The 25,322-nt window shown below is 50.0% G+C and overlaps 1 protein-coding gene and 1 long non-coding RNA gene across 3 annotated transcripts in view; one reads left to right on the top strand and one right to left on the bottom strand.

The window, feature by feature from the left end:
* LOC146869772 (uncharacterized) overlaps nucleotides 1-12,239 on the bottom strand; it is a 35,619-nt gene extending 23,380 nt beyond the window's left edge. The window contains exon 1 of the long non-coding RNA XR_014966112.1: nucleotides 12,169-12,239. This is a non-coding gene — a long non-coding RNA (uncharacterized LOC146869772). The remainder of the gene's footprint in view (nucleotides 1-12,168) is intronic.
* The window catches only part of LOC146869771 (class I histocompatibility antigen, Gogo-C*0203 alpha chain-like), a 320,615-nt gene that overhangs the window by 64,818 nt on the left and 230,475 nt on the right, over nucleotides 1-25,322 (top strand). The window lies entirely within an intron of this gene.

Here is a 25,322-nt window from a genome sequence, read left to right as displayed (position 1 = left end):
ACCCCCAAAGAATGAGACAATATAAATGTTTCTTTTTTTTAAAGGGACATCATTAGTGAAACTGGTACTGGTGCCAAGTGTGTAAGTGGCCACTGCTAGTTATCATTAAGGAAGCGGATGCAGCAGGACTGGGGCCCAGGGATTTGAGGGGCCCACTGTATCACAGTTATGACTGTCTACCTTCAATAAAGGGGCATCAGAGCTTAATTTCCTCTCAAGCATTAGGATCGAGGTGGTGGTTCATCATGGTGGGGAGGAGAAAAAAGATGCAGAGATAGCATGCTACTCAGGACTGCAGTTATCATTAGTGCAGCAATGGGTCCAAGAGTGTGAGGGGCTCACAACACCCCAATTATGGGGAGCAGTTTGTTGGGATAATATCTGTTTTTGTTTCATGCATTTGCTGTTTTATAAGTCTCATATTTAGTGCGGTTCATACGCTATAGAAAAAGTATTCCTGAAATCATCTCATAAGCCTTGCTCCCTACAGGCAGCCATGTCCCTTCCACTCCCCCAATCCTTTCCACAAAGTTTTAGAGGGGGGGCCCGACCTCAAAACATTTTGCTAAGGGGGGGCTCAGAGTAAAAGTGTTTGAAGACCTCTGACATAGAGTCTGGTCCAATGGTTAATTTGTAAAATAATAATTGCCGGGGCTCTCGTCGGGAGGTAGCTTGCACCAGCCCATTTCTCCTGTTAGCGCCGCCTAAAACAAAACCATCTACTAACCATGAAAGTGGGGGAAAGGATGTGGCGTAATGGCCAGAGCTGCCGACTTCGGAGTGTCGGAAGCAGGTTCGAGTCTCGGCTGCTGCTAAACATCCTGTGATTCTGGGCAAATCACTCAATCTCCCCCTGTAAATAAATGTGCCCTTAACTGGTGCTCATGAAAAGCACCGCTGTTGATGATTGAGTGCCGGTGCTGGCCACTGGAAATCACCGGCTGAAATTAGTCTCTGTTTATAAGGCACAGATTGGAGTGAAATTCAGTTTTCACTTATTTGTATGTGATGGCATTGAAAATAAATATGGCCCAATAACATGTTATTTAGTGCTACTGTACTAACATACGTATATTCATACATTACTACAGTGCTAAGGTCAAATTCAAGTTTTTACCAGAGCAAGTTCAAAGGATGAAACATTTTTTTACTTCCTCATAGACTGGTTGTAGCAATTACTTTATACAGGTAAACAACTGTCCTAATAGTCATGTATCTCTTCAGTGCAATCTTACCCCATTTCATCTGGGTTTTGGTTAAATACCACCTTCCATATTCAGCTCTTATTCGTCATGGCTCACCCCAATCAAAACATTGGTAATAAATAGAATATCACATGCTGCATGTCTACTGCGCATATATGCACAAAACGAAGCACAGCAAAGAATTAGAGAAGCAACTGGGCACTTTTTCAACCACAATTCAAGAATGGTGTGCACTACTTTTCTTTGGTATCATCTATGTGCCAAACACGACATGATTTCAAGAGGGTGTGTGATTCTATCCCATAAGTAAAATGGTAATAAAATGCATTCTAATGAGACCCCAGGATAATAAGTATGTTTCTGTCCGTGAAACACGCAGGCGGCCTGGTGCTAAAATAGCACCCTGCTTAAGGGGACGCTGTTGCTTTAACAGCTGTCAGAGGCATGGGGCTCGATGCGATGTTTTTGCAGCCCCTGGGCCACTCAGTAAAGCTGCCTCGTCCAGCTTCAATAAATAAGTCAAGCCGGCTTCACTTTTTTCCAGACGTCACAAACTAGGGCCACCGTGAAACTAGAATTATCAAAGGAGAATTTCCTAAATGTGAGGGCCTGGGGCACCACTACAGTGTGTCACCTTTTGTCTTCTCTGTAACGCACCTCGAGCTCGGAGAGAACCTGCGCTAATCTTAAAATGGGACTTCGTGTGAGCAGCCCTCGCGAGGAACTGGTGGCGCTGAGTGCCCGCGAACCAAGGCGCTTGTGCACGTGCGGCAGAGGGGTTGGAGGCTGCCGAACAGATTTAAGAAGGAAGTTGCTGGCAGAGTGATAATCTCCCTCATATGTATGCAAGAAGGTGCTAACAGAGTGACAAATTAAATGCAAGTGCGGTGTCAAGAAAACTATTAAACCTTAACGCAGTCTGCCACTGCCCGGCCTGGGACGGGAGAAGGCTGGATGAAGGGCAGCAGGGGCCTATGCTTGGCCTTCAAAGTTTAACCCTGTTTCCCCAGACTTCCTCGCAGAGCGGGAGCCGGAGCCAGCCTACCACGCCGGGACTGTCGCAGACAGCGTCAGCCCACCCACCACGCTCTAAAAAAAACAAGCATTTGCAATGCAATAGGTCTCGCATTTGCGAGAGTTTGAGCTATTGGCATTGTAAACTACAATGTCTTTTACTTGTGTGATTTGGTATGGAGTGTGATAGGTGCATGTGGTATGGAGTCGAATTATGTGATAGTGGCACAATGTAAACAAAAAACAGTGCATCAAATGCTGACTAGCAGGCTTGCAAATGCATGTAAACTTACTGTAAATATTTTGATAAAGCTTCTAAACAACTGTAATTTCAATACCATTATTAAAGGAAAACTCCTGTTGCCTCTGCTTGTTTTGTTAAGAAAGGGCTGGTAAGGTTGGGACTGAGTCAGTTACCAATAATATTGCTGACTTATAAACAACCCGTTAGGGTGAAACAGCCAGTGTTAAAGGCCATACGTCACTGTGTCTGCAAGCATAATTAAACATGTGTTAGATGTTAATGGTAGACTGGCGGATGATGGGATTGGTTGGGGAGATAGTCAGACCAGCGACTGCACCATAAGAGCCTTATTTGTGTTAATATACATAGCTGACAAGCTTTCAGATTGCTTATGTGTGCCACTTTCATAGTTTCAGTGTACTTATGAGTGACTTTCAACGACTATGAGTGACAAACTTTCTTGTGAGCAAAATCAAGTAATGAGGTCCATGGAAACAGTTAAATATCAGAAATTAAACCAATTTCAGCAACGAGAAACTCTAAGATCTTGAAACTGCTGCAAAGGAGCTGAAATGGAAGGGCACTAACCTAGTGCCCTGGTAAGCTCATTGTACTGTAAAACAATTGTGTAACCATGATATTAAATAAGCCTATCTTTCAGAGGCAGTACTTTATTAACATTCTGCGTAGATATGCAAACACACATGCAATTAAATAAAAAAAGAAAATACCTACTGGATGCAACAGATTGGCACTTGCATTATAAAATAAGCAATTAGTAATATTAAAGTCCATCTGTACATACAGTCAAGACTGAGTTCCACACCTTCCCAACTGGACAAAACTATTAACGTCAAACAGCACAGTGACACACACATCATTGACTCACTCTTTCAGAGCCAGCATTAGCACAGGTGGTGTCTGGTGCAATAATCTATTTTGGTCCCCCCAGGACCTCCTTTTTTCCGGGATCCCACACTACCACCCTCTATTAGTGCCCCTCATCTCTTCATAGCCCCTCGCTCTCTCACATGCATTTAATTTGTTTTGTAGCACTGCTCATACTAGTGCAAAGTGTCAGAGCACTTTACATCACACCCACATTATACAGAGACAGTGATTCGTTTGTGGGTAATTAATTCTAGTAAATGTTATATAAAACAATGAGGATTACAAGGTGTAGGAATGAGCATCACGTGTCATCCATACTAGTAGGCAGTATATTTTAAGAGTGTCTGGTCTGAAGACAGACAAACTCAGGATTTGAAATGTACCACAGTGGTTGGAGTTGGCTTTACTAATAATACTGCATTTCTACCCAAACTAACCCCTTTTAGCAAACTTAGGGTAATGAAAGACTGAGGGGAAACATTCCGTTATAACCTGTAAAGCTGCTCAGGCTTGACCCTTTCAATTTATTTCACGAATGCTCCCCCGTGTGCTGCTTCAGCCATCAAAATAAAAGAGTGATGTCTGAGAAGCTTCAAAAAGGGCTTTTCTCCAGCCCCTGAGGGTTCCCGTGCACACCGGACAGATGCACACAAGTAAAGAGATCCTTGTTCAGTGTGGTACGGAAGCGTTACGTACAACACAAGACATTTGAAACTGAATAGAATATAATATTTTTCCTGATTGCTTTTAGTTTGCTGCTGAAATGCCCTGGGAAGGATTGCACAGTTTATCAGTTTATTAAAAGGGCTGTGCACTGTTTGCCCAATAATTAAAATAAATGCACTGGTTTTGCCCATGATAATAAATGAAAGTGCAATATTTATATCAGTATTGTGTCTTAGTAATGTTTTCAAATCCTGAGGCTCACGTACACTGGCTCTGGGAGCGTGCCAAAATCTAAATGTGTTTCTCTAAAAATGAAAGTGAACATCATCAAGAATCTAACAGATAAAAACAAACCAACATAAGGCAAATCTGAAACGGACTATTCTGATATGCAAGCCCCAGCTGGAATCAGGACACCATGTTAATGTCTTGTTACTTACCGGTAATATTCATTATCCTGATTAGGGTCCTCCTCGTCCCAGTCCTAACATAGTGAGGCAGTCCTGCCTCCCAACAGCCAATCAAAATGCTTAAACTTATGTCAAAGTTCATATAAGCCCCTCCCACCCACTGCCATGCCTGTTATCAACAAGTCCAGACACAAATACAGTGGGAGGGAGGGAGGGAACAGGACTGGGACGAGGAGGACCCTAATCGGGGTAATGAAGATTACCGGTAAGTGACAAGGCATTACCTCCTCATGGGTCCTCCTCCTCCCAGTCCTAAAATAGTGAGGAACTCACAAGCAGAGAACCAAGAAGAAAAAAGGCAGGACACCAGGGATCCTTGCAAAAGTACAACATTTAATCAAACAAATGATTAAGTAAAAGCAGCGTTCAAAACGCCAACAGCAAAACTGTCCACAGAGGCATGTAAAACATCAAGGCGATAATGGCGAACAGACGTGTGATGGGACTACCAAGTGACCACTCTGAAAATCTCCTGGATAGAGACCCCTGCTGCCTCAGCCCAGAAAGCGGACACAGAACGTGTCGAACGACCCTGCACCTGAGACGGAGGAGGCAGACCCACAGACTTAAAAATGTAAATCCGTATTTGTAAAGCACAAACTACTCACCCTTACAGGTCTCAAGGCGCTGGGGGCCACAGTGGAAATTAAGTGAGCGATTGCCCAGAATCACATGGTGCTGAGCTAAGCTGCCGCCGGAGCCAGGGATCGAACCGTGAACCCTTTGCTCCGAAGTCAGCTGCCCTGTCCACTGTACCACACCTCTCCACTTATAGGACTGGCAGACCGCCAAACGCGCCCATCGACTGATGGTCAAATTAAAAACCTTCTTTCCTTTATCTACACCCCCACAGGAGGCAAACGGGGCAGGAGAAAGCCGAAACCCCAGAGTACACTGGAGGTAAATCTGAAGAGCCCTGCGAACATCCAAAGAAGAAGGAACAACGGAATCCCCCTCCCTAGGTAAATCAGGAACAATCACCTCCTCCTGCAAATGGAACTTGGAGGAAACCTTAGGCTCAAAAGCCAGGTCAAGCCGCAAAACAACCCTATCTATGAATGCATGTCATTACATCGCATAGTAATACCACGCATGCCATTACAACGCGGGTATTACTACGCGATGTCAATGACATCGCATGCCATTACATCGCAAACTATTACCACGAATATGCCTTTACCACGCATGCCATTATAACGCAAAGGCATGCGTGGTAAAGCTATATTCGTGGTTAGTTTGGAAGGTAAGTGACTACCCTACCCCTACACGACCCTTCCCCGCCCCAGTCCTCTCCCTACAATTACATTACACTACACGACCCCCTAACCCTACACAAACACTACCCTAAACCGTAAAACACTACACAAGCACTACTACTCTGCCCTAAACCCTAAAAAACTAGATTATCCTTTTCCCTTAAAATACTACACAAACACTACACGACCCTAAACCCTAAAACACTACACTACCCTAAACCTTACAACACCACACTACACAAACACTAAACTACCCTAAACCCTAAAACGCTACACTACGCAAACACTACTACTCTAACCTAAACCCTAAAAAAAGACAATAGCCTAAACCCAAAAAAACACTACACTACACAAACACTACTACACTACCCTAAACCCTAAAACACTACCCTAAACCCTAATACACTACATTACACTACAAAAACACATTACAACGTTAAAAAAACCCACACAGAACACTACTTTTACACTATCCTAAACCCAAACAATTAACTCCCACCCCAAGCGCAAACCCCCTTACCTCTCTCCTCTCCAGCGTCACCGTGGGATCCTGCTTCCTCCTTCCTGCTTGCTTCACGTCGTTGTGAGGAAACAGCCTGAGTTTCCTCACAACGACTTGGATAGCCGCCACATTACATCGCATGCGTTGTAAAAGCGCATGCGATGTAACGGTATGCGTGGTTTTACCACACGTTGTAACATTGCATGCATTGTAACGCATGCGATGTAATAGCAACGCGTGGTAAAACCCGCGTTGTAATGGCTGTTCCCCCTATCCTGCAGGATCTGCAAATAAGGGAAGGAGATAAGCAAAGCACCAAACTCACTCAACCGCCGAGTGGAGGTGATAGCCAACAAAAAGGCCACCTTAGCGAACAACCATAACAAATCCACCCCCAACAAGGGCTCAAAAGGGGGCAACTGCAGACCCCTCAAAGCTGTAGACAAGTCCCAAGAAGGCACAATCACAGGAGAGACCGTATAACGAAGCCGAAAGCTCAGACGAAGCCGACTCACCAAAGGGGCAACAACCTCCAAGGTAGCCCGGGACCCCAACAAGCACGAACTGCAGCCCATTGAGCTGACAACGTGGAAGGGCAAAGGGCCTTCAAAAACCCATCCCGGAGAAAGTCAAGAACAGAAGCGGGATTCCCAAGCACAGGATCCACACCATGCGAAGAGCACCAAGAGACAAAAGAACTCCAATGTCTGCCATAGCACTTAAGGGTCGAAGGCCGACACGACAGCGGTATGGCACTGGCCACAACAGAAGAACAGCCCAAAGACTCTAACGTCAGCCGCTCAAGCTGTCGGATGCAAGCGACGAATACTGGGCAGAGACAGGTGCGGATACTGAAGCGGAGCTGGGACAAACCTGCCCACCGCCAGCTGCATCAGGAGTGGAAACCAAAGGCAGCAAGGCCAAAAAAGGGGCAATCAACAGCACAGACACTCTCTCCCCGCCAAATCTTCTGCAGCACCCTTGGGAGGAGGGAAATAGGAGGGAAGGCATACAGAAGGCCCAAAGGCCAGGGAATCGAAAGAGCATCCACCGCCCAAGCCTGAGGACACACTACCACGAACAAAATCTTGGGAGAAGAGCGTTGTGAGGGGAGGCAAAGAGATCGATCCAGGGAGTCCCAAACCGAAGACAAAGGTCCCAGAACAGAGGAACAAATAGATGGTACAAAACAGAGGACAGGAGGTTGCGGATCAAGTCGTCCGCATGAAAGTTCAGATGCCCCTGAATGTAAACAGCCCACAATGCCAACAGGTGAGATTCCACCCAGGTACAAATCATGGAAGCCAGCAGATTCAGAGATGCGCACAACGAACCACCTGATTGTCCGTACGAACCAAGAGATTCACCCTGTGGAGAGGAACCTGAAAGAACTGCACCGCCTCCCAAATGGCTGCCAACTCTCGCCAGTTCGAGGAATGGGCGCTGTCCCCCGGAGACCACTGACCCTTGGCCTCCAAGGACCCCAACGTGGCTCCCCAACCTCAAAGACTGGCATCCGTAGTCAACAAGAGGGGAGGAGAAAGCTGAAAACGCACCCCTTTCTCCAGATTGGAAGTGCAAAGCCACCAGTCCAAGTCCCGAACCAGAACAGGAGAGTTAAGAACCAGAGTCTCGTAATCCGCCCAGGAGGGGTCCCACCGAGCCAACAGATGATTCACCAAGGGCTTGAGAAGCAGGCGAGCCCAAGGAACCACCACTGCGGTAGCAGCCATCAACCCCTGGACCCGCAACCAAACCCGAGCTGGGACAGAAGGGCGACTCAACAGGTCCTACAACAGAGTCTGCAAGGAAAGGACCCGAACAGGGGGGAGAAAAACCACCCCCAGAATGGTGTCGAAGGGACCCCCGATGAACTGAAGTCTCAGAACAGGAACCAGGTGGGACATGGCCAGATTCAACGTGAACCCCTGATGCTGGAACAAGGCCAGCGTAGCTTCCACCACCAGAAGACCCTTAGGAAGGGAGGAAGCAGAGATCAGACAGACATCAATATAGAGAAACACAGAGAAACCCTGATGTTGCAAAGCCCCCACAGCAGGAGCCCATACCTTGATAAAAGTCCTGGGAGCAGTGGAGAGGCCGAAAGACAACACCTTAAACTGGAAATACATCCCTTGCACAGCAAACCTCAGGAACCACTGACTGTCTGGATGGACAGGAATGTGTAAATAGGCTTTGTCTAAGTCCAGCGAATCCAAAAAATCGCCCTCGTGGATGAGGGGAATGACAGACTGCAAGGTGACCCTCTGAAAATGATCCAGCTGCACCAACTTGTTCAAAGCATGGGGATTCAAAATTGGGCAAAAGGAACCATCTGGTTTTGGGACAAGAAACAGAGTGGAATAGTTCCCCATGCCCCTGGCCTCCACCGGAACCTGCACAATAGCCCCCTATGACAACAACAGGGTGATGTCTGACAACATGGCAGACCTCCATATGGGGTCTCTTGACAACGGGATAACCCGAAAATAGTCCAGAGGGGGAGGGCCCCGGAAGGGAATCTGGTAATCCATCCTGATGACGGACAAGACCCACTGGCCGAGCCCCTACCATGGCATGGTCAATTTTGTCCAGCACCTGGGGGATGCTGCTGCTGCTGCTGCTGAGGCCGGGACTTATAATGGAACACAGCCCCCGACCACGGAAGGGCTGAGAAGACAAATCCCTCTGAAACCCCTGCTTATGGAAAAAGGATTTCTTCTTCAGTACAGGCTGAAAAGGTTTCAACATCTTCTCCTCCGCTGCACCATCATTTTCAAATCATCCCCAAAGAGACGTGGACCCTCAAAAGACAGCTTATGAACCAAGGCCTCCTGATCAGCATCAAGACACCAAGGCTTGGTCCAGAGAGACCTCCTATCTGCCACCGCTGCTCCGGCAGCCGTGGAGAAGGCCCACAAAGAATCAAAAGTCACATCAGAGAGGAAGTGAGTCAAGACCTCCATCTGCGGCAAGACAGGATCCTGTACACAGTCAAACAATCTATCAACATCCTTGAGAAGAACCTGCGAAGCATATGCTGAATAAGTGCTAGAACGACCTCAAAATGAGAAGCAGCATAAGAGCGCTTGAGAGCGGATTCCACCTTCTGCTCAACTGGGTCCGCCAGGGAAGCCTCCGAAGACAAAGAGGAAGAAGAAAAAGAAGACCTGGAGGACAAAAGAGCATAGACCTTAGGAACCTGAGGGTACTGGGTGTCAAAGTCTGCCAGGCGATACCGCTTCCCCAGAAAGTGAGGAATTCCCTGCTTGTCGACTTCAAGCCATTCTTTAGCCAGAATATCCTTTAGGACAGCATGAAAGGGCAAGTCATCCACCACAGAGGAACTATACTGGGGATAAAACCCTTCATCAGATAAGGACTTGGAGTCAAAACTCAGCACTTCCCGAATATGGACCAAAAAAAACCTTGCCTTGAATGTACTTCCCCTTAGGGGAATTGTCCATGTCCTCATCATCATCCTTAGACTTTTTAGCTGCAGGTTTGAGCAGCGCAGCCTGAACAGCAGAATTAATTAAATCCTGCAAATCAGCCCTGGAAATTTGCAATAGATCATCCTCCTGCAGCTCCTTGACGTTATTCTGCTTGGACAAGGATGTTGCAGGCACCGGAGAGGAAGCCCACTCACTCATGGCCACAAGCAGGAAGAGCAAACCACACAGGAAGCCCAACACACACCAGGAAGTGCCCAGCTACTCCCATAAATATTGCCCCCAATCAACAAGGTCCTGTGAAACACGAGACTTGGAAACCTCAAAGGACAACCCTGAAGACTCCTCCCCCTCTCCCCCCCCCCCCCAAAGAACAAACACCATGGCCGCTGGAGTAGGATGCTGCTGGATGACCCCAGCACCGGAACGACCTGAGGCCAGAACGCAAGAGAAAACTCTCCGCCCCAGCCCAGCACATGCGCGGGGAGCACGTTCTGGCCAAGGAGCAGGAGCGCAGCCGACCAAAACCCCGGTGCTGCCACGCGCAGAAAATGCATCAAAGTAAACACATTTCACAGCAAAGTAAGCAAAAACTCACAGCACCGCATACACAGCCCGTTCTACTCCGCAACTGGAAACATGGAGCACATCAGCGTTCCGACCACTGTCGGACAGCAAAAGAAAAACAGGCATGGCGGTGGGTGGGAGGGGTTTATGTGACCTTTGACATAAGTTTAAGCGTTTTGATTGGCTGTTGGGAGGCAGGACTGCCTCACTATGTTAGGACTGGGATGAGGAGGACCCATGAGCGGGTAATGCATGAACATAAACAAAATACTTGCTGCAATTACATCTGGCGTGTTTACCATTATTAAAGAGAAGCACTTTCTTTTCATAACATGCTGGTTAGCTTTCTAAAATAAACAGTCTTTACTAGGTACTCATGGTGCCTCAGCAGTAGTGCTGCGGTTTTCAGATATAATTGGAGGCAGAAAGAACTTAGTGGTTTCTTAACAAGTGAACTTTTAATTACAAACGTGCTTCTCTGCCCTGTAGTGTCCTAGCATGGACACGTTCTAGTGTTCCAATGTGTGTGTAATACACTATACACCCACCCACCACCTACGTCACTGGGTCAGGTGACGAGGATAATAAAAGGGCCGAGCGCACGTGCTCGCGGCCATTCCCACTACCCCGACTATGTGTGCAGAGTCAGTCATTTCCCGAGCATGAGGGCCTAGGGCCCAACATCACACTGGCGACGAGGCGGGTGCTTCACCCCGTGTGTGCAGCTCCCGATCTGCGCAACGAAGAAAACAAAACAAAGAGGGAGAGAGGACTGCCCCCAATGAGGACACCCCCTCTGCATGAAGGCGCGACGTGCCGAGAAGCCTGCAGGGCGAGGCGGAGCCCGCAGCACGTCCCGCAGTGACCGGGAGCACCCCGCACCGTGAAGGGGAGGAAGTCGGGTGCCCACCCCGACCCCGTCGAGCCTGCCGCCGTGCCCGGGTGTAGAGTGGTCCGAGTGGAGCCCACCCGCGTCGGCCACGACCCCCGCAAGTGGAGCGCACCATGCGGAGCCCACCCGCGTGGCTGAACGGGCGCGCCAAAGTGAAGGTAGCCAAGCGGGTGCCCACCCCGCAGCAGCGGAGCCCACCCGCACTGAGGATCTGACCCGCCGGCCGAGATGGGGCCGTAAAGAAAGGAGCTGCAGCGAGAAGTGACGCTGCTGCAGCGGGAGCCATCCTGCGTTGAGAGGAAGCCCAGCAGGGCGGAAGGTGAGCCCTGGTTGCGAAGCATTCTCCGGAGCGAAGCACCCGGCCAGAGGAGAGAGGTACCAGCACCCCCCCCCCCCCCCTTCCCGCGCGGCCCGCGAAGTGAGGAGGCCGGCTGCGGGAGGGGGCGGAATCAATGTGACAGTAAAAGCGGAGCCCACCCGCAGCACAATACACCGGGTCTACTCTTTCTCACCCGCCCGAGCAGCAGGAGAAGTGAGCGAGGCTGCCACGGGAGGGAGGGAGATGCCCAGGGAACTGTATGCGGCCAGCGCCGCTCACACTATGAACTAAATAAAAGCCGCAGCGGTGAGGAGCGAGCTCCGCAAGTGCACCCCCACCCTGCCGCGCGAGGACTGAAGGAAGCTGCCGCGGGCAGGGAGGGCAAACTCCACAGTAAAGAACGGCCGCCGCCGGCCATCGGATCATGCCCCACCTCGTTAGACCCCCGGCGGCATGAAAGGAATGCAGGTCAGCGGCTAGCGCCGCCGAAAATAAACTAAAACTGGGCGCGAGATGGCACTGACTGCCAACATGCCCACAGAAGTCCCGAATGTGCTGGGAAACTCAGCGGGAGGAAGCAACACCCTCCCCAACTCGCACATACACAGAACAATGCCTTGCCCTCTGAGCAGCTCCCTGACAATGCCTGTGCCCCCCTGCCTCTCAATAAATAAATGGAAAAAGACTTACCTGCTGTCCAGCCCCCTGTCCTGCACTCCACTGCTCTGCTGTGGCTCCAGCCCGTCTGCACTCTACCAAAGCCTGGAAAAGTGAAAGAACAAGGAAGAAAAGGTTAGCAGCAGAGAAGGTTGCTGCTGAATGGAGTAAAGAGCATACCTTGCACTGCCATCTAGTGGCCGGAGAGCAGTATTGCACCAGCTGCTGGAAACAGAATAGAAAGGCTAGAGAAGAGGCAGCAAGGCACGTACCGCAAGGTCTGACTGATGCGCGATGGTGAGCGCACTGGAACGCGGCTAGGCGACGGTGGCGATACATCACTGAAGAGGTACGGTGCAGGAATGCGCCAGAAGCGCAGGAACGCGACAGAAGCGCAGGAAGCAAGTAACCCGCAGGTAACGGGATACAGCGTCAGGAACCCGCAGGACAAGGAAGAAGAAAAGGGTCAAGCCAAATCCACCCCAGCGAGGATCGCGCTGTCGCCGCTTCAAGTGGAGCGAACCCTCGAGAGAGCGAACGGACTCAGCGCAGATGTACCCCGGACGCGGAAGGTACACAGTAGCGCCTACAGGAGAGGAACCCACTGAAGAGGATGGGCGCAGCAAGTATCCGACACTGACGGGCAAGGATGCAGAGGCACACCCAGTGGCGCCAAGAAGCCACCACAACAAGAAACCACACGGCGCAAGGAGCAACGCGACCCTGAAGATGTACCGCAACGGTACGAAGAGAAGCATGCACCAGCGCTCGACAATTCAGCAAACACAGGTAGTCACACGACCTGGCGCACCTCGTGAACACAAGTAGTCACACGACGTGACGCACCTCGTGAAGCCGACCAGCCAAATGGTCGCACCACAAAGGCCAAGCCGACCAGCCATATGGTCGCACCACAAAGCCAACCCGCCAGGGGTTGCACAAGGAGGTGACCGACGCACGGGTCAGTGAATCTACGACCAGCCAAATGGTCGCACCACAAAGCCAACCCGCCAGGGGTTGCACAAGGAGGTGACCGACGCACGGGTCGGTGAATCTACGAAACAAAGGTCTGACGGAAGACCGAAGGTATCCTGCCAGTGATCGGCAGCGCGGACCGTCAAGTGGTCCAAGAAGCTCAAGAAGAACGAAGAGGACCAAGAGTATGGCCCCACGAACTCCAACAACCAAAGTAACTGGTGAAAAGGAGAAGACGAAGAGAAGGTCACAACCCTAACTCGGAATGCTGAGGAAGATGGAGAGAGTGCCCTCGGACGAGGACAAGACCAGGGGGAACACGTGCAGAGTGCGCACTGCATGGAGAAGCCTGGCTAGACCAAGTGGAGAACAGAAACGGTCCAGAGTAGGTCATGAAGCGAAGAGATGAAGATATCGGAGTGGCACGTTTGCCACTACAAGAAAAGAAGGAAGATGACATCGGAGTGGCACGTCGGCCACTAAAAGGAAAAAGGGAAAGGAAGAGATCTGAGTGGCACGGTTGCCACTGCAAGAAGAAGGAGAAGAAGTCAGAGTGACTCGACACCCTCACGGAGAAAAGAATCGAGGAAAGAGAGAGGAGTGTGGCAAGACTACTCACACCCCGAAGATAGTGAAGGCGACAAGTGCCAGAACATAGAGAGCAAGTCCTGAGAACACCCGTGGCACGGAGAGAACACCATCTGCTTGACGATGCTTTCAGCACACCTGGGATCTGCAGAGGTGAGCAGGCCGGACCGTTCGGAACATCCACCTTTGGGGTCACGCGGACACTGGACAACGCCAGCCGTGGTGACTCAGGGGCAAAGGCCTCAGGGATGCCAGTGAGAGAGAGCATCCCCGCCGCCCTTCAGCAAAGGTCCCAGGAGGATGAAGACATCGCGCGCAAAGACAGGAGCCAACAGCTACCCTCCAGGTCTGACTGCGGAATCTGAGGTGAGACTGGTCGTCTCCTCCGCACCCGCACTTATCGGCATGGGAGTAACAGGATACAGGACACTCAACCCAGGACAGATCTGATGAAGAGGGCCTCAGGGATATCCCGTGGCAGGCGAACACCTGCGAGAGAGGCATCATGGTGAGAGGGGTGTCTTGCAACCAATCCGTCTTTTGCCAAAACAGAATACACGCCACAGATGAAGAAGAGGACAGGACGGAAAGATGAATGGCAACAGCTAGCGGTGAACCAAAAGAACTTCAACTGCGTTTGTCGCCATGGAAGTAAAGTAAAGAAAGGACTGTGAGAACAACTTCAAGGCAGAGTCGTCAACAGACTGGATCCATCGAGCACCCATGGCTGGTGCCACAGTGAACTGGTGGTCTCCGCGACAAGAAGAACGTCGTCTGGGACCCCAAGCAGCGGAGGCGTAAGAGACTGCGGAAGTTTTGGTCACTGTCTTACATATGTATGGGTTTTCTTTCTCCCACAGGTTGAACTTTGACTTTGGGTTTTGTCATTAAAAATTGGGAGGGATGTAGTGTCCTAGCATGGACACGTTCTAGTGTTCCAATGTGTGTGTAATACACTATACACCCACCCACCACCTACGTCACTGGGTCAGGTGACGAGGATAATAAAAGGGCCGAGCGCACGTGCTCGCGGCCATTCCCACTACCCCGACTATGTGTGCAGAGTCAGTCATTTCCCAAGCATGAGGGCCTAGGGCCCAACATCACATGCCCATGCTGTCACATTGCAGGATAACACAGTTATATAAAGCAGCCTCATATATTCCACAAATCCAAACATTTGCTCACCTTAAACGGAATGCAGTGCTCCTTGTTCACACTACGGGTTTGGAGGATTGGTGGGGGCAGTGCAAGCCTGATGACCCAAGATAAGGTACAGGCGACCGGCCAGGCCTGCATGCATGCCCGCACCGAAAACACATTAGAAGGCAACTGAACACATAGGATGCTGAGTTTAACGTGCTTGCAGTTTCTTTATTGTAGGCACCACTAGTCAGTTGATTCACATGGCCCGGGGAGGCCGAGGATGAGCTCTGCTTCCATTTTTTTTTTATTAAAGGAATAGGACATCCCAGCCTTAGGTGTACTTGATTTTTATTTACTATTTCAACTAGTTAATTGTGACTATATCAAAACAAATGGGCCCCAGGCACAGCCAGCGTAGCATTTTGATTTGTTTTGTGCAGTTGTAGGTTGGCGTGAGGAGCCAAAATGCTCTATAACAGGGAAGAGGTGTGGCGCCGCGGCCAGGGCGACTGACTCTAGAATCTGAGGATCACGGTTCGATCCCCGGCACCGGCGGCAGATTAGCCCAGCACCATGTGACTCTGGGCAATAGCTTGCATAATCTTCCCGACGGCCCCCAGCGCCTAGAGACCCTTACGGGTGATTGTTCGCGCTTTACAAATGTGGATTATTACAAATGTGGATTATTATGAAAATCAAACTCGATGGTGGGGGACCCCTCCATAATGGACTAGTGAGTGTTCTGCTGTGTGCCACTGGCTTCAAATGGAAACAGTGGATTGTTTCCCGCCTCCCAGCCGAGTGCTAGAAACCCTGTGGTGAAGAATGAAAGGAGCAGCAGAGCCAATGAATGGACAGTACTCCGAACAGATGTTTAAAGGACACCAAAATAGCGGTGCGCTCCGGTCAACCAAGGGTGTGAGAGAACAAAGCGCTTGGATTCGCTCCCAATTCAATGCGGATATCAGTCACAGAAATGTGACATGTTAAAATAAACAAAATGTCCAATAAAGCATTTAATTAATCTCACTCCGAGATTATTATCTTTGCATTGACGGTTGCTGTTTTTAGGCAATTAGAAGGTATAACCAGGGATCTCACAAAGTATCATAAAATAATAATATATATAGGGAGAGTTGGGCTTCCTCGTGAGAGGTCCAGTGTCTTGCCTTTCTAAAGCCAGTCATCTATTGTTCTGACGGCGCCTCGGGGTAGACGACTGCTGTAGGGGCTGTGTGCGCTCGGCGGTGAGTGGGAGGGCTCGTAATGTGAAGCAGAGCAGAACAAAATCTTGAGGAAGCCGCGTCTCAATAAAATAAATAAATAATATAGATAAGAATGAGGCGCTTGAAAGAAAGAAAAAAATAGTCCGTAAGTACATAAATACCTTAAGGGTGTATGAAAACTGTAATTGGCCGGTGCTCCTGCGGAGCACTGGCCAATAGGGAGCAGCGATGGAGTTGTCAGCCAACGGCAAGAAACATCTGTAATTTCACTCCAGTGGAGTGATTACAGCAGTTCTTGCAGACAGCACATGCGCGCTGAGGCTTGACCTAAAAAGCAGCGTTGCTACTTATGGTTACTGCTGCCTGCCTGCCTTAATTCACTAGGCTGCCTAGGCCTGCTGCTGCTGCTGCCTGCACTCGGCGTCGGGGTAGTTGATGACTCGTGGCAGACTGTACACGTCGATGATTCGAGGAGGCTACCGAGCAATTCATACGTTATGGGCAATCCTATATGAACAGTATAAAGAATACTTCATTTGTTTCATGCATATATTGCCTGCTTTTACACTGGGGCAAATCAACAGATTGGCGTGATGAAAGGATCCGATCTGCAAATGTACACCCGGGGGGCTGCACTGACCACTGAGGATTTACGGAAATGGGAAAAAATGTTTTTGCACATTTTAACTTTCGACTTAATGCTTTGACTCCAGATATATCCCCCCCCCCCTGCCCCCCCCCCCACGGTGTTCATCTTCTATCTTTGCCACTGCCTCTTCCTCTGTTGGTGTGCATCATGAGCAAGCTGGGCGAAGAGGCCTCCGCCTCCCACTACCAGATCCGGCCGCTTATAAGACGGGTGTCACTTGCAGGATGAGTGTTAAGGTTTTTATTTTATATCTGGCGCATTCCTCCGGTGTCACTTTGTTGCCCTTTTCTTTATGCATTCCTTCTGCAGTTCAGGGAGACTGGTCAGTAACTTGGCAGTGATTTATGAAAAGCGAGACCAAGACTGAAAAAGAAATCTAGTAGATATGGAGAGTGCATGTGGGCACTAGCATCGGGGTTATGTACCCCTATGCTGCTGCTTCTTCTATGGTAGTTAGGGTTTTTAGGATTTTTCAAAGGTTTAAGGCTATATTAACAAGCATTGGAAATGCAATAGGTCTCACATTTGTTTGATTTCGAGCTTTTGGCGTTGTAAATGGCAATGTTTTTTACCCATGTTGTTGTGTCCAAATAATTATTCCAAGGGCCACACTTACCATTGGCCCGCAATATTAAGTAAATAAGGAGCAGTTGGCAACGTGGAAGGTTCAAACGTTTATTTAGCCACCACAGAAACTCTATATAGGGGAGCCTCGTCGATCCTCACCCATCAGGTGCGCCGAGGAAGACTGCTGGCTCCTTGACAGTAACACACTTTTATACATTATCAGTACAGCATACAAAACCTTATATGTGGAAAAGTACCAGTTAGTCCTGGCACCCCTAATGAGCTCATGCCTATTTCTAGTTTCGGTTACACATACAAAGGGTTACTATCTTTACAGAGAAGGTCGAAAGGGTGACTCCCTTCTCGTCCCAGGTCTAGAGGAATTTGCTTGATACTCCCTTTTAGCAGATGTGACCTTGCTTCTCAGCAACTCAGCCTGTCTCCTAATTAAATGCAAGGAAAGGGGGAAGCAGAGGGTGTGCGGAAAAGACCACGTGATTCCCAAGTGAAAGAGCCGCAATCCAAGATGGAGGCGGTTCGGTTCTCGGCCCTTTTTGTCGTGCTAAACATAATTGGGGATTTCGAACCGTTTCATACACCATAACTAGTCAGACTATCATTAGATATACTGCGCTAATCATATCATAGTGCCTTGAATACCTCAATGTGTTATGGAGTGTATGTATGTGGTGTGTAGTGGGATTTTTTGTGTTGGATTGGAATTGTTATGTGTGGAGCACCATGAAGCATCAGGAAGGAGAGTGGGGAGGTGAAGAGCAGCGTGACACAAAAGTAAGGTGAGTGGGAAGAGAAGCATGAGGCATAAGGGCGGAGATTGAGGAGAAGAGCAGCGTGAGACACAAGAAAGTTGAGTGAGGAGGAGAGCAGTGTGAGGACAAGGAATGAGAAGAGAAGTGTGAGGCACAAGGAAGGAGAGTGAGGAGAAGAGCAGCATGAGGCATAAGGAAGGAGAGTGAGGAGAAGAGAAGCATGAGGCACAAGGAAGGAGAGTGAGAAGAGGGACAGCATGAGGCTCAAGGAAGGAGAGTGAGGAGAAAAGCAGCATGAGGCACAAGAAATGAGAAGAGCAGCGTGAGGCACAAGGACAGAGGGCAAGGAGAAGTGCAGCAATGAGGCATTAGGACTGAGAGTGAGAAGAGCAGCATGAGGCAAAAGGAAAGGGGTGAGAAAAGCAGTGTGAGGCAGAAGGACAGAGTGAGGAGAAGTGCAGCGTGAGGCACAGGGATGGAGAATGAGGAGAAGAGCAGCATGAAGCAGAAGGAAGGAGAGTGAGTCAGACGGAAAGAGAGTGAGGTGGAGAAGAGCAGCCTGAGGCAGAGGGAAGAAGAGTGAGGAGAAGAGCAGGATGAGGCACAAGGATGGAGAGTGAGGCGAAAAGCAGCATGAGATACAAGGATGGAGAGTGAGGAGAAGAGTAGCATGAGGCAATAGGAAGGAGAGTGAGGAGAACAGCAGAGTGAGGCACAAGGAAGGAAAGTGAGGAGAAGAGCAGTGTGAGGCAGAAGGAAGGAGAATGAGGATAATCCTGGCACCAAGCAGAAGGACAGAGAGTGAGGATAATCGCAGCGTGAGGCAGAAGGAAGGAGAGTGATGAGAAGAGCAGCATGAGGCACAAGAAAGGAGCGTGAGGAGTAGAGCGGCACAAGGCATAAGGAAGGAGAGTGAGAAGAGCAGCATGAGGCACAAGGAAGGAAAGTGAGGAGAACGGCAGCTTGAGGCACAAGGAAGGAGAGTGAGGAGAAGAGTAGTTTGAGGCACAACTAAGGAGAGTGAGAAGAGCAGCGTGAGGCACAAGGAAGGAGAGTGAGGAGAAGAGCAGCGCGAGGCAGAAAGTATGAAAGTGAGGAGAAGAGCAGCATGAGGCACAAGAAAGGAGAGTGAGGAGAAGAGCAGTTTGAGACGCATGTAATTAGAGTGAGGAGAAGAGCAGCGTTAGGCACAAGAAAGGAGAGTGAGATGAAGAGCAGCGCCAGGCAGAAGGAAAGTGACGAGAAGAGCAGCTTGAGGTTCAAGGAACGAAAGTGAGGAGAAGAGCAGCTTGAGGCACAAGGAAGGAGAGTGAGGAGAAGAGCAGCGCGAGGCAGAAGGAAGGAAAGTGAGGAGAAGAGCAGCTTGAGGCACAAGGAAGGAGAGTGAGGAGGAAGAGCAGCGCAAGGCAGAAGGAATGAAAGTGAGGAGAAGAGCAGCTTGAGGCACAAGAAAGGAGAGTGAGGAGAAGAGCAGTTTGAGACACATGTAATTAGAGTGAGGAGAAGAGCAGCGTTAGGCACAAGAAAGGAGAGTGAGATGAAGAGCAGCACGAGGCAGAAGGAAAGTGACTAGAAGAGCAGCTTGAGGCACAAGGAAGGAGAGTGAGGAGAAGAGTAGTTTGAGGCACAAGTAAGTAGAGTGAGGAGAAGAGTAGTTTGAGGCACAAGTAAGTAGAGTGAGGAGAAGAGCAGCATGAGGCACAAGGAAGGAGAGTGAGGAGAAGAGCAGCACGAGACAGAAGGAAGGAAAGTGAGGAGAAGAGCAGCTTGAGGCCCAAGGAAGGAGAGTGAGGAGAAGAGCAGCATGAGGCGCAAGAAAGAAGAAGAGCAGTGCCAGGCAGAAGGAAAGTGAGAAGAGCAGGATGAGCTCAAGGAAGGAGAGTGAGGAGAAAAGCAGCGCGAGACAGAAGGACGGAGAGTGAGGATTATCACAGCACAAGGCAGAAGGAAGGAGTGAGGAGAAGAGCAGCATGAGGCACATTGGATGGAGAATGATGAGGACGAGAGGAGCAGCGTGAGGCACAAGTATGGAGAGTGAGGCGAAGAGCAGCATGAGGCACAAGGAAGGAAAGTGAGGATAAGAGCAGCTTGAGGCACAAGGAAGAAGAGTGAGGAGAAGAGCAGTTTGAGGCACAAGGAAGGAGAGTGAGGAGGAGTGCAGCGTGAGGCACAAGGAAGGAAATTGAGGAGAAGAGCAGTGTGAGGTAGAAGGAAGGAGAGTGAATAGAAGAGGAGTGTGAGGCACAGGAAGAACTGTGAGAAGAGCAGTGTGAGGCACAAGGATGGAGATTGAGGAGGAGAAGAGCAGCGTGAGGCACAAGGCAGGAGAGTGAGGAGGAGAAGAGCAGCATGAGGCACTAGGACAGAGTGAGAAGAGCAGCATGAGGAAAAAGGAAAGGGCTGAGAAAAGCAGTGTGAGGCAGAAGGACAGAGTGAGGAGAAGTACAGCGTGAGGCACAGGGATGGAGAATGAGGAGAAGAGCAGCGTGAGGCAGAAGGAAGGATAGTGAGTCAGACAGAAAGAGAGTGAGGTGGAGAAGAGCAGCCTGAGGCAGAAGGAAGAAGAGTGAGGAGAAGAGCAGCATGAGGCACAAGGAGAGAGAGTGAGGAGAAGAGCAGCATGAAGCACAATGATGGAGAGGGATGAGAAGAACAGCGTGAGGCACAAGGAAGGAGAGCGAGGAGAAGAGCAGCGTGAGGCACAAGGAGGAGAGTTAGGAGAAGAGCAGCATGAGGCACAAGGAAGGAGTATGAGAAGAGGAGCGTGAGTCACAAGGAAGAAGAGTGAGGAGAAGAGCAGCGTGAGGCACAAGGAGGAGAGTAAGGAGAAGAGCAGCATGAGGCACAAGGAAGGAGAGTGAGGAGAAGAGCAGCATGAGGCACAAGGAAGGAGAGTGAAGAGAAAGCAGCGTGAGGCACAAGGAAGGAGAGTGAAGAGAATAGCAGCGTGAGGCACAAGGATGGAGAGTGAGAAGAACAGCATGAGGCACAAGGACTGAGAGTGAGAAGAGCAGCATGAGCGAAAAGGAAAGTAGTGAGAAGAGCAGTAGGAGGCAGAAGGACAGAGTGAGGAGAAGAGCAGCGTGAGGCACAAGGATGGAGAATGAGGAGAAGAGCAGCGTGAGGATTAAGGAAGGAGAGTGAGGAGTAGAAGAGCAGCGTGAGGCAGAAGGAAGGAGAGTGAGGAGGAGAAGAGCAGCCTGAGGCAGAAGGAAGAAGAGTGAGGAGAAGAGCAGCGTGAGGCACAAGGACAGATAGTGAGGAGAAGAGCAGCATGGAGAACAAGGAAGGAGAGTGAGGAGAACAGAAGATTGAGGCACAAAGAAGGAAAGTGAGGTGAAGAGCAGAGTGAGGCACAAAGAAGGGGAATGACGATAATTGTGGCACGAGGCAGAAGGACAGATTGAGGATAATCTCAGCATGAGGCAGAATAAAGGAGAGTGAGGAGAAGAGCAGCATGAGGCACAAGAAAGGAGAGTGAATAGAAGAGGAGTGTGAGGCACAGGAAGAACTGTGAGAAGAGCAGTGTGAGGCACAAGGATGGAGAGTGAGGAGGAGAAGAGCAGCGTGAGGCACAAGGCAGGAGAGTGAGGAGGAGAAGAGCAGCATGAGGCACTAGGACTGAGAGTGAGAAGAGCAGCATAAGGAAAAAGGAAAGGGGTGAGAAAAGCAGTGTGAGGCAGAAGGACAGAGTGAGGAGAAGTGCAGCAGGAGGCACAGGGATGGAGAATGAGGAGAAGAGCAGCGTGAAGCAGAAGGAAGGATAGTGAGTCAGACAGAAAGAGAGTGAGGTGGAGAAGAGCAGCCTGAGGCAGAAGGAAGAAGAGTGAGGAGAAGAGCAGCATGAGGCACAAGGAGAGAGAGTGAGGAGAAGAGCAGCGTGAAGCACAAGGACGAAGAGTGAGGAGAAGAGCAGCATGAGGCATAAGGATGGAGAGTGTGGAGAAGAGCAGCATGAGGCACAAGGATGGAGAGTGAGGAGAAGAGCATCATGAGGCACTAGGAAGGAGAGTGAGGAGAACAGCAGAGTGAGGCACAAGGAAGGAAAGTGAGGAGAAGAGCAGTGTGAGGCAGAAGGAAGGAGAGTGAGGATAATCATGGCACCAAGCAGAAGGACAGAGAGTGAGGATAATCGCAGCGTGAGGCAGAAGGAAGGAGAGTTATGAGAAGAGCAGCATGAGGCACAAGAAAGGAGCGTGAGGAGAAGAGCGGCACAAGGCACAAGGAAGGAGAGTTAGAAGAGCAGCATGAGGCACAAGGAAGGAAAGTGAGGAGAACGGCAGCTTGAGGCACAAGGAAGGAGAGTGAGGAGAAGAGCAGCGCAAGGCAGAAGGAATGAAAGTGAGGAGAAGAGCAGCTTGAGGCACAAGAAAGGAGAGTGAGGAGAAGAGCAGTTTGAGACACATGTAATTAGAGTGAGGAGAAGAGCAGCGTTAGGCACAAGAAAGGAAAGTGACTAGAAGAGCAGCTTGAGGTTCAAGGAAGGAAAGTGAGGAGAAGAGCAGCTTGAGGCACAAGGAAGGAGAGTGAGGAGAAGAGTAGTTTGAGGCACAAGTAAGTAGAGTGAGAAGAAGAGCAGCATGAGGCACAAGAAAGAAGAAGAGCAGTGCAGGCAGAAGGAAAGTGAGGAGAAGAGCAGCTTGAGGGTTAAGGAAGGAAAGTGAGTAGAAGAGCAGCTTGAGGCACAAGGAAGGAGAGTGAGGAGAAGAGTAGTTTGAGGCACAAGTAAGTAGAGTGAGGAGAAGAGCAGCGTGAGGCACAAGGAAGGAGAGTGAGGAGAAGAGCAGCACGAGACAGAAGGAAGGAAAGTGAGGAGTAGAGCAGCTTGAGGCCCAAGGAAGGAGAGTGAGGAGAAGAGCAGTTTGAGGCACAAGGAATCAGAGTGAGGAGAAGAGCATCATGAGGCGCAAGAAAGAAGAAGAGCAGTGCCAGGCAGAAGGAAATAAGGAGAAGAGCAGGATGAGGCTCAAGGAAGGAGAGTGAGGAGAAAAGCAGCGCGAGACAGAAGGACGGAGAGTGAGGATTATCACAGCACAAGGCAGAAGGAAGGAGTGAGGAGAAGAGCAGCATGAGGCACATGGATGGAGAATGATGAGGACGAGAGGAGCAGCGTGAGGCACAAGTATGGAGAGTGAGGCGAAGAGCAGCATGAGGCACAAGGAAGGAAAGTGAGGAGAAGAGCAGCTTGAGGCACAAGGAAGAAGAGTGAGGAGAAGAGCAGTTTGAGGCACAAGGAAGGAGAGTGAGGAGGAGTGCAGCGTGAGGCACAAGGAAGGAAATTGAGGAGAAGAGCAGTGTGAGGCAGAAGGAAGGAGAGTGAGGATAATTTGTGGCATGAGGCAGAAGGACAGAGTGAGGATAATCGCAGCTTGAGGTAGAAGGAAGGAGAGTGATGAGAAGAGCAGCATGCGGCACAAGAAAGGAGCGTGAGGAGAAGGCACAAGGCACAAGGAATCAGAGTGAGGAGAAGAGCAGAGTGATGTACAAGAAAGGAGAGTGAGGAGAAGAGCAGTGTGAGGCACAAGGAAGGAGAGTGAGGAGAAGAGCAGCGCGAGGCAGAAGGAATGAAAGTGAGGAGAAGAGCAGCTTGAGGCACAAGGAATCAGAGTGAGGCAAAGAGCAGCGTGAGGCACAAGAAAGGAGATTGAGGAGAAGAGCAGCGCGAGGCAGAAGGAAAGTGAGGAGAAGAGCAGCTTGAGGCTCAAGGAAGGAGAGTGAGGAGAAGAGCAGCTTGAGGCACAAGGAAGGATAGTGAGGAGAAGAGTCGTTTGAGGCACAAGTAAGGAGAGTGAGGAGAAGAGCAGCGTGATGCACAAGGAAAGAGTGAGGAGTAGAGCAGTGCGAGGCAGAAGGAAGGAAAGTGAGGAGAAGAGCAGCTTGAGGCACAAGGAAGGAGAGTGAGGAGAGGAGCAGATTGAGGCACAAGGAATCAGAGTGAGGAGAAGAGCAGCATGAGGCACAAGAAAGGAGAGTGAGGAGAAGAGCAGGGCCAGGCAGGAGCAAAGTGAGGAGAAGAGCAGCTTGAGGCACAAGGAAGAAGAGTGAGGAGAAGAGCAGTTTGAGGCACAAGGAAGGAGAGTGAGGAGGAGTGCAGCGTGAGGCACAAGGAAGGAAATTGAGGAGAAGAGCAGTGTGAGGCAGAAGGAAGGAGAGTGAGGATAATTTGTGGCATGAGGTAGAAGGACAGAGTGAGGATAATCGCAGCTTGAGGTAGAAGGAAGGAGAGTGATGAGAAGAGCAGCATGCGGCACAAGAAAGGAGCGTGAGGAGAAGGCACAAGGCACAAGGAATCAGAGTGAGTAGAAGAGCAGAGTGATGTACAAGAAAGGAGAGTGAGGAGAAGAGCAGTGTGAGGCACAAGGAAGGAGAGTGAGGTGAAGAGCAGCGCGAGGCAGAAGGAATGAAAGTGAGGAGAAGAGCAGCTTGAGGCACAAGGAATCAGAGTGAGGCAAAGAGCAGCGTGAGGCACAAGAAAGGAGATTGAGGAGAATAGCAGCGCGAGGCAGAAGGAAAGTGAGGAGAAGAGCAGCTTGAGGCTCAAGGAAGGAGAGTGAGGAGAAGAGCAGCTTGAGGCACAAGGAAGGAGAGTGAGGAGAAGAGTTGTTTGAGGCACAAGTAAGGAGAGTGAGGAGAAGAGCAGCGTGATGCACAAGGAAAGAGTGAGGAGAAGAGCAGTGCGAGGCAGAAGGAAGGAAAGTGAGGAGAAGAGCAGCTTGAGGCACAAGGAAGGAGAGTGAGGAGAGGAGCAGTTTGAGGCACAAGGAATCAGAGTGAGGAGAAGAGCAGCATGAGGCACAAGAAAGGAGAGTGAGGAGAAGAGCAGGGCCAGGCAGGAGCAAAGTGAGGAGAAGAGCAGCTTGAGGCTCAAGGAATGAGAGTGAGGAGAAGAGCAGTTTGAGGCACAAGAAAGGAGAGTGAGGAGAAGAGCAGGGCCAGGCAGGAGCAAAGTGAGGAGAAGAGCAGCTTGAGGCTCAAGGAATGAGAGTGAGGAGAAGAGCAGTTTGAGGCACAAGGAAGGAGAGTAAGGAGAAGAGCAGCGTGAGGCAGAAGGACAGAGAGTGAGGCTAATCACAGCACAAGGCAGAAGGATGGAGAGTGTGGATAACAACAGTGTGAGGCACAAGGAAGGAAGTGAAGATAATCATGGCATGATGCAGAAGGACGGAGAGTGAAGATAATCGCAGCATGAGGCAGAAGGAAAGAGTGAGGAGAAGAGCAGCATGAGGCAAATGGATGGAGAATGATGAGGATGAGAGGAGCTGCGTG

Source organism: Triturus cristatus, chromosome 1_1 (assembly GCF_964204655.1).
Source record: "Triturus cristatus chromosome 1_1, aTriCri1.1, whole genome shotgun sequence".
NCBI lineage: Eukaryota > Metazoa > Chordata > Amphibia > Caudata > Salamandridae > Triturus > Triturus cristatus.
The sequence above is the reverse complement of the archived record's forward strand: the minus strand, read 5'-3'. Positions and strand labels throughout refer to the sequence as shown.